This window comes from Nothobranchius furzeri, chromosome 1, assembly GCF_043380555.1.
Source record: "Nothobranchius furzeri strain GRZ-AD chromosome 1, NfurGRZ-RIMD1, whole genome shotgun sequence".
NCBI classification, from domain to species: domain Eukaryota; kingdom Metazoa; phylum Chordata; class Actinopteri; order Cyprinodontiformes; family Nothobranchiidae; genus Nothobranchius; species Nothobranchius furzeri.
The window spans coordinates 36697605-36711300 of NC_091741.1; the positions used below are offsets into that span (position 1 = coordinate 36697605).

Below are 13696 nucleotides of genomic sequence, written 5' to 3' on the forward strand. Positions count from 1 at the left end.
TGAAAGTACACTTTACAGTAAACTTGACGTAATATTCTTTTAGTACATTTAAGTATCTCTATTTTTTCTATAAACACATACTGCAAGTAACATTTAACATCTGCTATTTGCTTACTACCAATACATTTAATTTCCACTATTTACTGATACTTCGTCTTTATGCAGAGAAAAAAAATTAAATAAAATAGCTAAGTCATTTTGTTTAAATTTATTAAACAGAGAGAATTAGAACAGAACAAAAACAGACCTGTTTACCAGGATTAATCAAAGATGAGAACGCAAACTGTTCTGAACTTGACGCGTTAATTCTGTCCATTTTGAAAGACTTTTTAAAAATGCCTTTAAAAATCAGTCCATTTTATGGATCCACTTGCTTGGTTGTTAATGCCTTTTTGAAGTTTTCATTGTTGCATTTCTTTCGTGTTATTTTTCTTACATCTTGAACGCGCAGAGATGGAAACTTCAACTGAGCATGCCCTGTGAACACACAAAGCAAAAAAATGAACACTTGAACTGTTAGGTGAACTCTGACACCACAAAATCTTTACAGTTCGTACACTGTAAACCCGAATAAGTAGGCAGAACTCAAAAAATGTAAGGCAATCAGTTGCCTCATATTTTCTGAGTTTATAAACTCAGATATTTGAGTATATCAGACCAGAAATAAACTTAAATATTTGGAGTTTATATTAAATATATTTTCAAATTATGATCAAATTAAAGTTACCGATTAAGCCAACTCAAACAGAAAATAAAACAAAATTTGAAAGAAACAATTACAAACGCACACTTTTGAAAACTGGACAACAGCAGTGTGTAGACTTTCTTTGAGTAGGTGGTTTAAAGCAACATCAGGATGCACATCAATTCAACATTAACAAAATATGAATTACACTAACCACTATCAAGTAAGTCAGTGAGTACTTTATGCCATTTGGCATAAAACCAGTTGAGTATTGAATCGGATTAGCCCATAGGCTAATCCGATTCAATTATTCACGCTAAACTAAAGCCACAAATGAGAGTTGCCAGACTCAGAACGGCTGGACGAACAGAGAAAAGGTAAAACTCAACTGTTCCTCCCACTGTCTTTATGGGTGACCCCGCGAGGAAAGTTGACCATTGAGCAGGGTTGATGGTTTATCCCTTGAGGTCCACGTGACGGGGGGGAGGTGGTGCTCACTCCTCACCCCTGCCACATGGACCCAAAGGATGAACCATCAACCCTGCTCAATGGTCAACTTTCCTCGCGGGGTCCTGCCCATTAGGACAGTGGGAGGGTTAACTCAAGGAGAAGTGGAAAATGAACATATTTGCCCAAATGGTGGTGTGTTACTTTAACATCAACAGTTAAACAGCAGACAAATAGTAAATTACATTGTGGATGTGGACAATGCTCTAACAGAGTGAGCCATCTGAATCCACCACTCTTTCAGATTTTGAGTTACACGTGTAACATCAGGTCATTTTTGACTCTGCAGCATGGGTGACAGTTTAGACTCATCAAGACCAAGTAAGATTTTCTGCGTGAACTCAAATGTGTTGGTCAGTCCCTTCGGATAATCTAGATGTAAGGCATAGATGAGGCCGAACATTACCAGGAAGACATCAGGAAGGCTGGAGAGGTTGACAATCACATCACCCTCTAGGATAACAGATTCTCACTGGGTCGTACGTAACTGGACTCTCGGCATCATCTGTGATGGTTGTCAGGAGGACAACTGCTGCATCCCGGAGGTCCGGCTCATTGGTATCATCCTTACAAAAATGAAAGGGAGATCATACACTAATCACATTTGAACTGAAACTCTGACTGTGGCCATTTTTATTTCAGTAGATTGTCATGTAAATAACAATAAATGCAGTCTGATAGACTCCTGTTTAGGGCTGGGCAACATATCAAAGATTTATCGTTATCCAAGTTCTTGTCTCTCATCCAGATAATTTTTCCCATGTCAATAAATTTGATAATAAAAAAATGAAAAGATGTGTAAGTTGGCCACATTTATGTCCCTTTAAGAAGCTGTAGCACCTTGAGTCATGTAAAATTTTAGTCAATGTAATACAAGAGACAGCTCCATCTAGTGGACAAATATTGTTGCTACGTATTCCTGTAGTTATCGTCTACTTATCGTTATCGAGGTGACATCTTCAATATATGGTGATATTGATTTTAGGCCATATCGCCCAGCCCTACTCCCGTTCATTCTGTTGCTTTGTGCTCTCATTTACGAATAAAGTGAGATGGCTTCAGTGTGTGCCAGTGTTACGCTAATGAAAGCCACTTGAATTCTTTGCAGTGATTGTAGATTTTTCTCAGTGCCTTAAAGCCTGCCACACATGAGGGCCATCTGCTGAGCAAACGGCCTCGAATGACCGCTTGCTCAGCAGATACCTCGCCATGTGCGCCTGATTTTCACAAGAGTTTTCCGCCTCACGAGACGCTGAGGTGAATATCTGACCAGTTAAGATATTTTCCGCCTCACAGGGGTAAAAACTCGCCGTGTGCGCATTACCGAGCTGCTGGTTGAGCTGAAATATTCTAGTGGACAACCAAAGCACGTTCTCCGCTCACATGACCCCAAGATGGCAGCCCCCTGTCTGCATGTCAGAAAAGAAACAACACAGAGACAGAGCTGGAAACGGAGGAAATGCCTATCCTTTTTTGTTGATGAAACGTCGCCGCCACCGGCATTTCAAGGTTAGGAAAATATGGGTACAGTAGCTGGAAAGATGGACCAGGCAAGGAGTTTATGCCAATTTACTCCAGGAGATGCACCTGGAAGACCCAGAATCCTTCCGAAAGGGTAATGGCAACAGTGGGCCCATCGATCCACAAGGTACCGTTTTGTTTATTTTTCAGACACACAGACAGGGTAAGGGGCTGCATCTGAATACATCTTGGGGTCATGTGAGCAGAGAAAGTGCTTTGATTGGCCACTAGAATATTTCAGCTCAGCCAGCAGCTCAGTAGTGCGCACACGGCAAGTTTTTACCCCTGTGAGGCGGAAAATATCTAACTAGTCAGATATTCACCTCAGCGTCTTGTGAGGCAGAAAACTCAAGTGAAAATCAGGCGCACATGGCGAGGTATCTGCTGAGCAAACAGTCCTTCGAGGCCGTTTGCTCAGCTGATTGCTCTCGTGTGTGGCAGACTAAAACATCTTGCCAAAAGTTTGTAGTTGAAACAATGGCACATTTTCCAAAATGTTCATGTGCGTTGTCCTTGTGGTGTCTTTATGCATAAATAAATAGAATGAATTGTTCAAATTTACAATACTGGGACTTACCACACATGTCCTCAAAAACCCAGAGGTTTCCTCACGTAGATAGACAGGAAGGGTGACAGGAAGGAAGTACGCCTTGTGTGGACATCATGTCATTCCTAAGAAGATTAAGAGTGTAAATACTGTCAAGTTTACTAATCAAACTTAATGCCAAATTGCTCTGACCAATTTTCCAAGACAGTGATATCTGCATCTAAATCCAATGATAAACTGCTGAATTCAAAAGTTAATTTGAAGTGTTTAGCATTACATAATACGGAGGGGTATTAGGGCCACTGAAGAAGAAAAAATTCTGAAAATAAATGAAGTCAGAATTCTGACATTTATCTCAGTATTCAATTGTTTCCTTCAGTGGCCCTAATACTGCCTTATTGCCTAAGAGTATTAGAGTCACTGAAGAAAAAGAAAAGAAATGAGAAAAAAAAAAGTCAGATAATTTCAAAATTCTGGGATTAAAGTCAGAATTCTGACTTTTTTCATGAACCTAAAACCAAACAAACAAAAAACTATTCAGGAATTGTTTTTGTTAAAAAAAATCAAAACAAACAAACAAAAAAAAAGCCTGAATTTTAAGATTTAAGTCAGAATTCTGATCCCCCCTCATAATCTTCCCCAATTTCCCCTTTTTTTTGTTGTTTTAGGTACCAGTCAGAACTCTGAGATTAAACTCAGATTTATGATTTATTTTCTCAGAATTCTATATATTTTTTCCATCAGTGGCTCTAAAACTCATAGCATGAAGGCATTACCTGTAAATTGTATATTCACCAGTTTTAAAAGACAAATCTGTATACATATATACATATATAGTCATGTTATTTAGGATGTGTCATCAAAAATGCAGATTGTGAGAATTACTCACCAGTGGTCTCACTTGTATGAACCTCTTGGGGGTCAACAGCAGCATGCCATCAATCTTGTGTGCAGAGAGTGGGGTTGGATCATTGAAGTCTGACTGCAGATTCATAGACAGGCTTCCCGGTGTGGCTGACAGCTCATAGGAACGCAGATGTTCTACATTTACACATCTACACCAGGAAGCATAATCAGTACAGAAAACATTGTGAATCACAAGGTAGATCTGTGTTAGTCTGCAAAATTTAGGCAGTCCTCCACTATATATATGAAGCTAAATCATTAATCATCTAAATTATGTGTGTGTGTGTGTGTGTGTGTGTGTGTGTGTGTGTGTGTGTGTGTGTGTGTGTGTGTGTGTGTGTGTGTGTGTGTGTGTGTGTGTGAGGAGATTCAAGTGTAATTTGACTTATCCACACAAAGCTAAAAACAACATTTAAGAATCTGGAGTAACAGCGTACAGTAAGGACAAAATTACAACACTAAAATACGGTGAAATTAATAGAAACAGCGTTCTGCGGTTCAAGATATGTGCAACTGAGCACTATTTAAAAAAACTGTGGAGGGGACAAAAATGGAGGGAAGGAGGGAACATAGCACCGCTTCATCTCTTGCGGTCACAATCCTCTTCTACGGTTAAAAAAAGCAGGCTGCTTGCAAACCTATTGCACGGGTGCTACGGGGAAATAGTTTACAACACAGACTGATTTTTTCATCGCTGTACAAGAGACCACTGCTCATTTACTTTTAATAAGTGGACGTTTAAGTTTGACTTGGTGGCGCTGAGCTCCCGCTTTTATTTTTTTCTCAGAACGTCACGTTTAAAAAATTACGATGGAGGGGACACAAATGGAGGGAATAAGTCTCTAGAAGTCTAATAAAAAAGTATCTAAAGTAATGCTAACCTTTAATAATGAGATAGCGCTGCTCATTTCATTTAATAAACGGACTTTAGTCGCACACAAAGTTAATAACACAGCTAACTCATGCAATGACTTAGCATATTAGCTTGCTACATGGCCAACATTACTCACCATGTCCGTCTTAAAAACATTTAAAACATTTAAGCAACTTTTATGGTGGCTACTTACATTTAGCTCAGTGGTGCAGAACCAGTGACTGTCAAGTGCAGATGCAGAACAGAAGCGCGACCTCCGACTGTTAATGCACCTCCAACCCTTGCTCTTCTCGGTCTGCTGAGAAGCTTCGAGAGCTGACGGAGCTGACTGAGCAAATGCTACAAAATAAAAGCACTTCCTGTGCGTGTAATTTCACAATAATTCGTAATTTCATGCTTAATATGTTATTTAGGACAGACAGACAGAGTAGTTATTTCAAAATAAGGCAAAGTTTCAAGCAAGGATAAACTTAATATGGAGGAAGTGATTATGTTAAACAGAAAGGACATGTCAAAAAGGACTGATTTCAAAATATATAAAGCTTTACAACAGGATTTGATTGTTAAGAATATAGATATTAAAGAAAAATGGGAACTGGAAGTGAACATAATGATAACAGATGAGGAATGGGAGGAAACACTTGAAGCAGGCCATAAACTAACTAATAGTCCGTCTTGGAGGGAATTTGAATGGAAGGTGAAGATGCATGCTTTAAAACTCCACTTATCATGTCTAAATAGTAATGTTTCAAATTTATGTTGGAGAAAATGTGGGCTAGTGGGAGACTTTTCACATACACTTTTGGACTGCCCTAAATTCATACCATTCTGGGAAGGTGTTAGAGAGAAATTGAAAGAACCTTGAAGGTGAAATTACAATTTAAGTTAAAATGGTTTGTACTGGGAATGCTGTACCAAAAATCATACACACATAATGGAGACATACGTAATCAGAATTCTGTTTATGACTGCCAAGAAGTGTATTACAGTTTTATGGCTGGACACAGAACCCCCAAGGGTGGCACAGTGGAGAGACAGACTTAGACAGGTCTACAAAATGGAACAAATTAATGCAAGACTATGACTGGGACTAGGGAAATAAAACAAATGTTAGAAAGATAGTACTCTCATGTGAAAATTATTATTATTAATTATTTTTTTATTTATTTATGTATTTTTGTCTTTTGGGTGAGTTATTTAGCTAGATCAAAGTAAAATGTAGAATGCAGAGAGCAGATAAGATGAATACAGAGAAAGCTTGTCAGAACTATATGTACTGATTAGTGATTTGGTTAAGTTGGATAGAACTTATGGCCACAAGGAAATTCGAACTTTGTTCAGGGAAACACTATTTATATATATATAAGTATATATATATATATATATTTATATATATTTATATATACTTATATATATATATATATTTATATATATATATATATATATATATATATATATATATATATATTAAGTATACTTATACATTACTTGGTGAAATATACTTCTGATAGAGTCAAGTACAAGTATAGTCTAAATGTAAGTAAACTTTAATGTAAGTATGTATTAAAGTATACTTAATAGTATTTAAAAATGTACTCGGATAACTATACTTCTAATAAGTACATTGAAAGTAAACTTGGAAGTATACTGTATTCATTTTTAGTATACTTCAAGTATACTTCAGTGTACTTCTTTTTGGTAAGGGGTGTTCAGCGTGAACATCACAAAGTCATCTTCAGCACATCTAGGTGCTTGAATGCATGGAGTTCATGCCATGTGATTGGCTGATTTAGACATTTGCAGTTGAACTGGTGAAGTTTATGACGTTGCTGCTCACTAAAGATCGATCACCCATAGTTCCCAACACCCATAGATCTGGTGTTCTGTTTGTTGGTCCAGTAAATAATTGATGGTCCCATTTGACTGAGAACACAAGATTGTTCAACATGAGTGCTAACGAGTGAGCCGGTGTAATTACCCGACACACATTTAGCCCAAAGCATTATGGGTAGTAGGAATTAGGCTGACGATTGGGGGTTTCAAGACTCGTTGAAGACTCAGGATAATATAACTGAAGCTCTAAAGCTCATGGCCCAGTGGTTGGTTGGCTTATTTGTAGCTGATCACTGTTCCTGGGTGATGTTTTGCTTCTGCTCTATTAGTCTGGACTTTTCAAAGCTGCTAGGATTGACTACTAAATTCAGTCATGCCCCTTTATACATGCACCTCTGATGGCATATTCCACGCTGCACACCGTTGAGCTTTAAGTTCCCATACATCTGCCCACGTTCATCTTTTCAGTCCCAACAGTAAACCAAACGATGGTGTTGATCCTCCAGATTTTCACTTTATTCCAGAGAAGTCTGGTGTTTGTTATCCGTGTGCACTCGAGTGAGGAATCAAAGCTCTGCAGAAAGTTCAAATCAACAATGTTTACCCTTTGGTAACTGTGTGCAGTGCACACACTATCAAGGTTGGTAATCACAGAGTGCTGTGTGCAGTTCGCCGGCATTAGCTTGCATGGTTTCTGGGTTTTCAGGTCCTTGAATTTTAACGGCTGCTAGGTGACGCAGGTAACAACTCGCGTGGCAACAAATGGACCAAACATTTATGTTTAGGCCTAAAAGGACAAAAATGATTCCGCTTAGTGAAGTCAAATGTGGGGTGTGTGTTTGTGTGTGTAAAAGCGTTTTTGTGCAACTGAAGCTGTGTTATTTAGTTGTTGTTGTTCAGTTTAATTGATCAGACATCAGACTTTGATTAATATTGTTGATGAGAGCTGCCAGCAGGGGTGAGGACACGGAGAAAGAGCTGTCAAACACCAGGTAACCCCCCACCCTCACAGGAAAGGACTCGGCACCCCACCGGTCTGCTGCTGAATACACCATTGTCTGTTCGGGCTGCTGAGTGTGTTCCTCATCCGCTGCCGCTTAAAAGAAAATTCACCCCCGATGATGGGGTATCGGAGTGGAAGTGGTGTCTGTAGCTAAACCCATGGACAGACGTTGGCGTCGGGAGAATTCCCAGTCAGGAAAACCGGCTGTTGCCCTGTAATCAAACTCAACTGATCATCAATGTGTTAAAATGAAATGAAAGGACGTTCATTCCTGAAGGCAGAAGTCAACTTGAGTTTTTGCCAAATGGTCATAAGACGACGACTGTTCAGCCACAACAGTAAAACTGCAAAGTCAGCCTGTAAAATTCATTCAGTTAGCAAGAACGGAGTTTGATTCACATCTGTTTTGGATAAAAAATAAAAGTAAAAAGGCTTTCTTATATTATGTGTATGAAAATGTAGATTTGAGAAAATAAAGCACTAAACTGAAACAGCCGTGCGTTTCCTGCCCTTAAAGCCAAGTCCGATAATTGTTTAGGGAAAACTTGTTTTGTTATGAATTTTTTTCACTTTGTATTTATAATTGCACCCAATATAGACGTATATCCTGTCAGATTCATGTTTCTTTTTATTGAACTTGGTGACTAATGACCAGAACTAAAAGACCCTTGAAGACGCCAAACACAGTAAGACGATTAACAGTCTTTATTAGCCAGGAGCTATGAGGAGGTGTTACCGGAGTATCACTCCGGTAAGGGCAGACGGGGGTTTCCTACATTGATCAAAATGTCCGGTTTTTCATCCAGGCGCAGGGATTGAGTTATGAGGGGCTAGATGAAGCTTGGCTTATGCTTGACACATTTACTTCCCACGCGGATGGAACGCGCTTCACAACTCGCAGCGTTTACGGTTCATGCGGCTCGTCTCTGCGGTGAGCCAATATTCTCCCAAACTGTAGGGGGCAGCATGGAGCTCTACGGCATGCATCCAACACTACACCATAGAAGTAAAAATGACTGTTGTTTAAAACATGGCATTCCAGCATTTTTTAACAGCGTCCTCGTCTTTTCCAACAGTGCGAGCTATTTCTCTACAAGAATTATTAACAACATGTTGATCACGGTGATCTATGAGAGCTGAATCATACAAATGTCTGTATTTACGAACCTCTGCCATACTAGTTCTTGCCAGTCCGCCATGTTTTTCCGCATCCAACCGTCTGCGTGGTTAGAAAATTTCCTAGGTGCGCGGTGCGGAAAGTTTGGGCCGTGTGGAGGCACGGTGGAGGGGCGTGGTTGTTAAAATGATGCAATTTTGCCACGCGGAGCCGTGCGGACCTCGCAGACGCGTCAAGCATAAACCAAGCTTTAACCAGCGTCTGCGCTCCCCAAACGCGCATCACGCATAGTGTGTAGGGCTTTTGAAAAACCAGATGATATTAATGATGGCATTAGCTACTGAACAACAAGCACACAAACAACACTTAAGTAATAATTTAACTGGCTCATTTCACACAGAATAATCCCGTCTGTATAATCCAAGCCGATGGGTTTTTTCCGCTCTGATTGTGAGATGGGTGGAGCGGTGAGCTCCACCTGCTGTTGATGGGATGGGCATGTCCGGTTCTTCCAGAACCGTGAGCTGCGGCTGCACGCGCCGACATAATGACACGCTTAATGGGCTCGACACACGGGAGGCGACAAACGACCGCGATCAGCTAAATTTGTCGCTGTCGCTTTTATTACCTGACCCACGGGAGGTGACCCGCGGCAGCGGCCAGTGGCAAAACCATCTACGCGTTCTGTTCCATGGCGAAATCGAAACTTCCGTTGTTTTGATTGGCTGTGTCAGATTGGAGGGAATTAAGGATATTTAAGCGGTTCAGAGTTAATAAAGCGGTAGATATGATGTTTCACAAGGTGCTGCTAGAGTTATGTGAAATCTTACTTCTGATTTTACTATAAAACATAATAATAATCAACTTCTCCTCCATGTTTGCTCGGAGATGTACGGAGCATCCTGCCCGCTCATTGGTCAGTGAATGAAACCTCCGTTGATTGGTCCTCGTCCGAGCGACAGCGATGAAAAGTTGAAAATGTTTCAACTTTCTGGGATCGCGTCGCTGGGTCGTCCGTGCACGACACGTGCACGAGTGCAAAATTTCACACGCACGTTTTTCGTGTTTCGCTTAGTAGGAGGGAGACCCGCGATTATCGCTATGTCACGCATGTCTCATTGAAAATGAATGGAGGAGAGGCGATGTCGCCTCCCGTGTGTCGAGCCCATTATTTAGAAACGCAGCCGCGTGGCCAGCCGATGTTGACGCAGCTTCAGTCCCGAATGTTTTTCTTATGTTTTCACTCATCAGCCACAGATCGCTGCTCTCGCTCACAGCAAGCTGGTCTTTCTACCGTGGTGACTCACTCACATGTTCCCTCTCCTACATCAGTTGGTGAAACGGTGAATTCAAACATTAGGAATCCTGCTATTTTAATTCACCACCAGTGTGTTTTTCCTGTTTGTGAGATGAACCCCTCCTCCATAACCAGGTTACTGGTACGGAAGCCTGGAAAGGCCAAAATTCCTCAAACATTTTTTTCTACTGCTGATATGAATCAATATAATAGAATAGAGTAAATGTTATTAGTCCCACCGTGGGGACATCCACTCGTTACAGCAGCACACACACTCAGAGACACAGATTACAGTAAAACTGATTCCAGCCATGTTTGCTTTGATAACTTCATGCTGATGAACACATGAACATAATCCTGTTTAGTGGATGCAACTACATCATGAAGTTAGCTTAATATGACAGATTGTTTTTCTTGGCAGGAAATAATAACTGGTAATATTATTATTATTATTTCTGCCTACATTCCAATATTTATGGACTCTCAGCGTAGCGGGGTTCTGTTGAGCGGAGAGGACGCAGAGCGCTGATCGTTGGTGCGCCCGCTGCGTCCGGCGCGCAATGCATTCTCAAGGTGGCGCAACAAAACATTATTATTAACACATGATCGTTCATATCTGTTTATATCTTCTAGTACTCCGTCTTTTAATCGTTCCTGACGTGCTCCGCTCATCGTGTGCTGCGGTGACTCCACCTCACTGACGCAGCATCGAAACGCGCTCTCCGCTTTGCGGTCTGGAGATCCCTTTGATCTGCTCAAAAGTAACTGATGAGGTGAAAAAGTAAGAATCCAGGCAGCAGTTTTTCTGGAGAGTTAAGAGGAGATGCAGGAAGATGAGAGACAGACAGGACAGGAAAATAGTTAAATAAAAACAAGAAAACAAAACAAAATGTAAGTAGATTTATCTCCACTACATGTTTTTACACATATAAAACACTAAGTTATACACATGTAATATTTATACATCTGATACAATTCAGATCACCTTCAACACTCAGTCACACACCCAGGGCCGTCTCAAGGCATTTTGGGGGCCAAGGCAAAACGGTGTGACATCATCAGCTGGCACAGATCTCCTGTCCTCTTTTTTTGGAAATGGAAATATGGTCACCCTAGTGTAATCAGTGATCAGAAACAGCAGAGACGTGTTCTGACTAAAGACTGTTTTTAATTAGTACGTAAAATCTAACACCAGCAGTAAGTGACACTAGTGAATAGTTGGGTTATTAATAGATGAGTGTTTCTCTAATAGTTAATCATATAGACTGTAATGTGCTGAGTCCTCCTCCGCAGTTTCTGCTACAGACTCAACTGAAGATGGAGGCTCTACACAAACACTAACAGCTGTTTCTCCTGTTTAGTTTCTGTCTGGGGGCTCAACAAAAGTCACATCCAGCATGGCAGCACGTCATGGAGCCAAACCAAGGAAAGTAGGTGTGATATTAGCAGGATGCTGGTGAGCTGGGAGCCGAAGAAGGTAAAAAACCTGAGGGTTCCCCATCTCCAGGCGAACACAGAAGCTGCTGGTTAGTTAAAGGGACTTTACGGAGTTTTGAAGTTTTATGCTCGCGATCGCCCCCTCAGGCCAAAAGCGTAACGGCAACTTCAATAGTAGGCTCGTGCACGAGGCGCGCATGCTGTACGTGCACACTCCTTAACGAGAATAACAGCTGAGACAGTCCCGTGTGTGTGTGTGTGTGTGTGTGTGTGTGTGTGTGTGTGTGTGTGTCGGAGGACAGAGGACAGGAGAACGTGCAGCTAATTAATTAAATAATGTGGTTCTGTAGCTTTCTCTTCAGCACAGCCGACAAAGGTTTATGATGGGTCAGTCCTCCTGCATGCTCAGATCATTCCCTTCCCTTGCTTGAAAAATTGTTCCAAAATGAAAGTTGAACCCACATCTTTTTTATCTTGAATTCAATGCCGTTCGGTGAGTCTCAAATAAAAATTTGGGCATCTTACTGTAAAAAATATACCATTAATGTAAAAAAGAAACTCTAAATAAACTATGTTCACATCCAGAATCAAACCCAGGTCTTCTGCATGAGAGTCAGACATCTTACTAGGTGAGCTGCACTCTAGTAACATTCACAGTATCTGTAACATTTATATCTTTGATGACAGCTGAAACAACGTTCAAAGAACGGTTCGGAGTGAAAATTGCTGTTTTGTTGCTAATTAGCAGGAAATATCTAGAAGAAAGTTCTACAGAAAGTAGCTAAGGGTCCTCAGAAATGTAGCTAGCTTTGTCACTAGGCATTAGGAACAGCGACAAAGTGGCACTGCCTCTCTCTCTGCTGCTAAAGCTACGGATAGCAAATGCTACGGGCGATGCCTGAGCGTGAACGCGCATGAAGCAGCCTGCTCGACCCGAGCAGCCTCAAATCGGTATCGGTAAAAGGAAAACCAACACCGGTCGACCTCTACAACACGCTGACTATCCAAACTCCTCCCAGTCCGAACAGTTTGGGATTCTTATTTAATAGAGCAGACCAGTGTTGTTATTGCAAAGAGAAACTCCCTTCAGAGCAAACTACTCAGTAAAACTTAACGTCCGCACATCTCATATCAATTGAGACTCGACCATTTAGACATCTTGTAGTTAAAACTTTGTAGTTGGTGCAATCCCAAATGAAAATGAGCACTTTTCTCAAATTTTTTTTACTGTAGTTTATTTCTACGACTTGCTTAGGGTGTGTGTGTGTGTGCGCGCGCGTGCGTGTGTGCGTGTGTGTGTGTGCGCGCGCGCGCGTGTGTGTGTGTGTGTGTGTGTGTGTGTGTGTGTGTGTGTGTGTGTGTGTGTGTGTGTGTGTGTGTGTGCCTGCTCTGTCTTCTCCATCCCCAGTGAGTCGTGGAGGATGGCTGCTTATACTGAGCCAGGATTCTCTGGAGGTTTCTTCCTGTTAAAAGGGAGTTTTCCTCTCCACTGTCGCTGCATGCTTGCTTAGTATGAGGATTGCTGTATAGTCACTGACACTAGTCAGTGAGTTGATGCAATTTGCTGGGTTCCTTATATAGGAAACATTATTTCTGATTGGCTTAATGAACTGACCTGAATTGGAATGTTTATATGTGAAGTGCCTTGAGACGACTCTTGTCGTGATTTGGCGCTTCATAAATAAAATTGAATTGAATTGAATTAATAAATAGATGAAGAAAAAGAAAATATCATTTCTATAGCGCCTCTCAAGATAAAAATGACGAGGTGCTTCATAAAAATAAATGTGAAAATATAAAAAGGAATTTAGAAAATGATTAAAAATGTATTTAAAATGAGCAAAAAATAGACAATTGTGATTAAAAACATGTAAAGAGAGAGAGTGAACAGGAAAGAGGGAAATCAGTGGATCCTGAGGAAGGTGGAATAGGTGGGGAGAGCAGAATAAAGAGAGAGAGGTGAAGAAGG

General features: G+C 40.8%; 1 long non-coding RNA gene across 1 annotated transcript; it reads right to left on the minus strand.

Moving 5' to 3' along the window:
* Positions 1–344: 344 nt before the first annotated feature.
* LOC139071480 (uncharacterized) lies at positions 345–3380 on the minus strand. The gene is made up of 3 exons (XR_011521364.1): positions 3291–3380; positions 1599–1758; positions 345–477 (listed from the first exon to the last, which is right to left on the minus strand). It is a non-coding gene; the product is annotated as an uncharacterized lncRNA (long non-coding RNA).
* Between the last annotated feature and the right edge of the window lie 10316 nt (positions 3381–13696).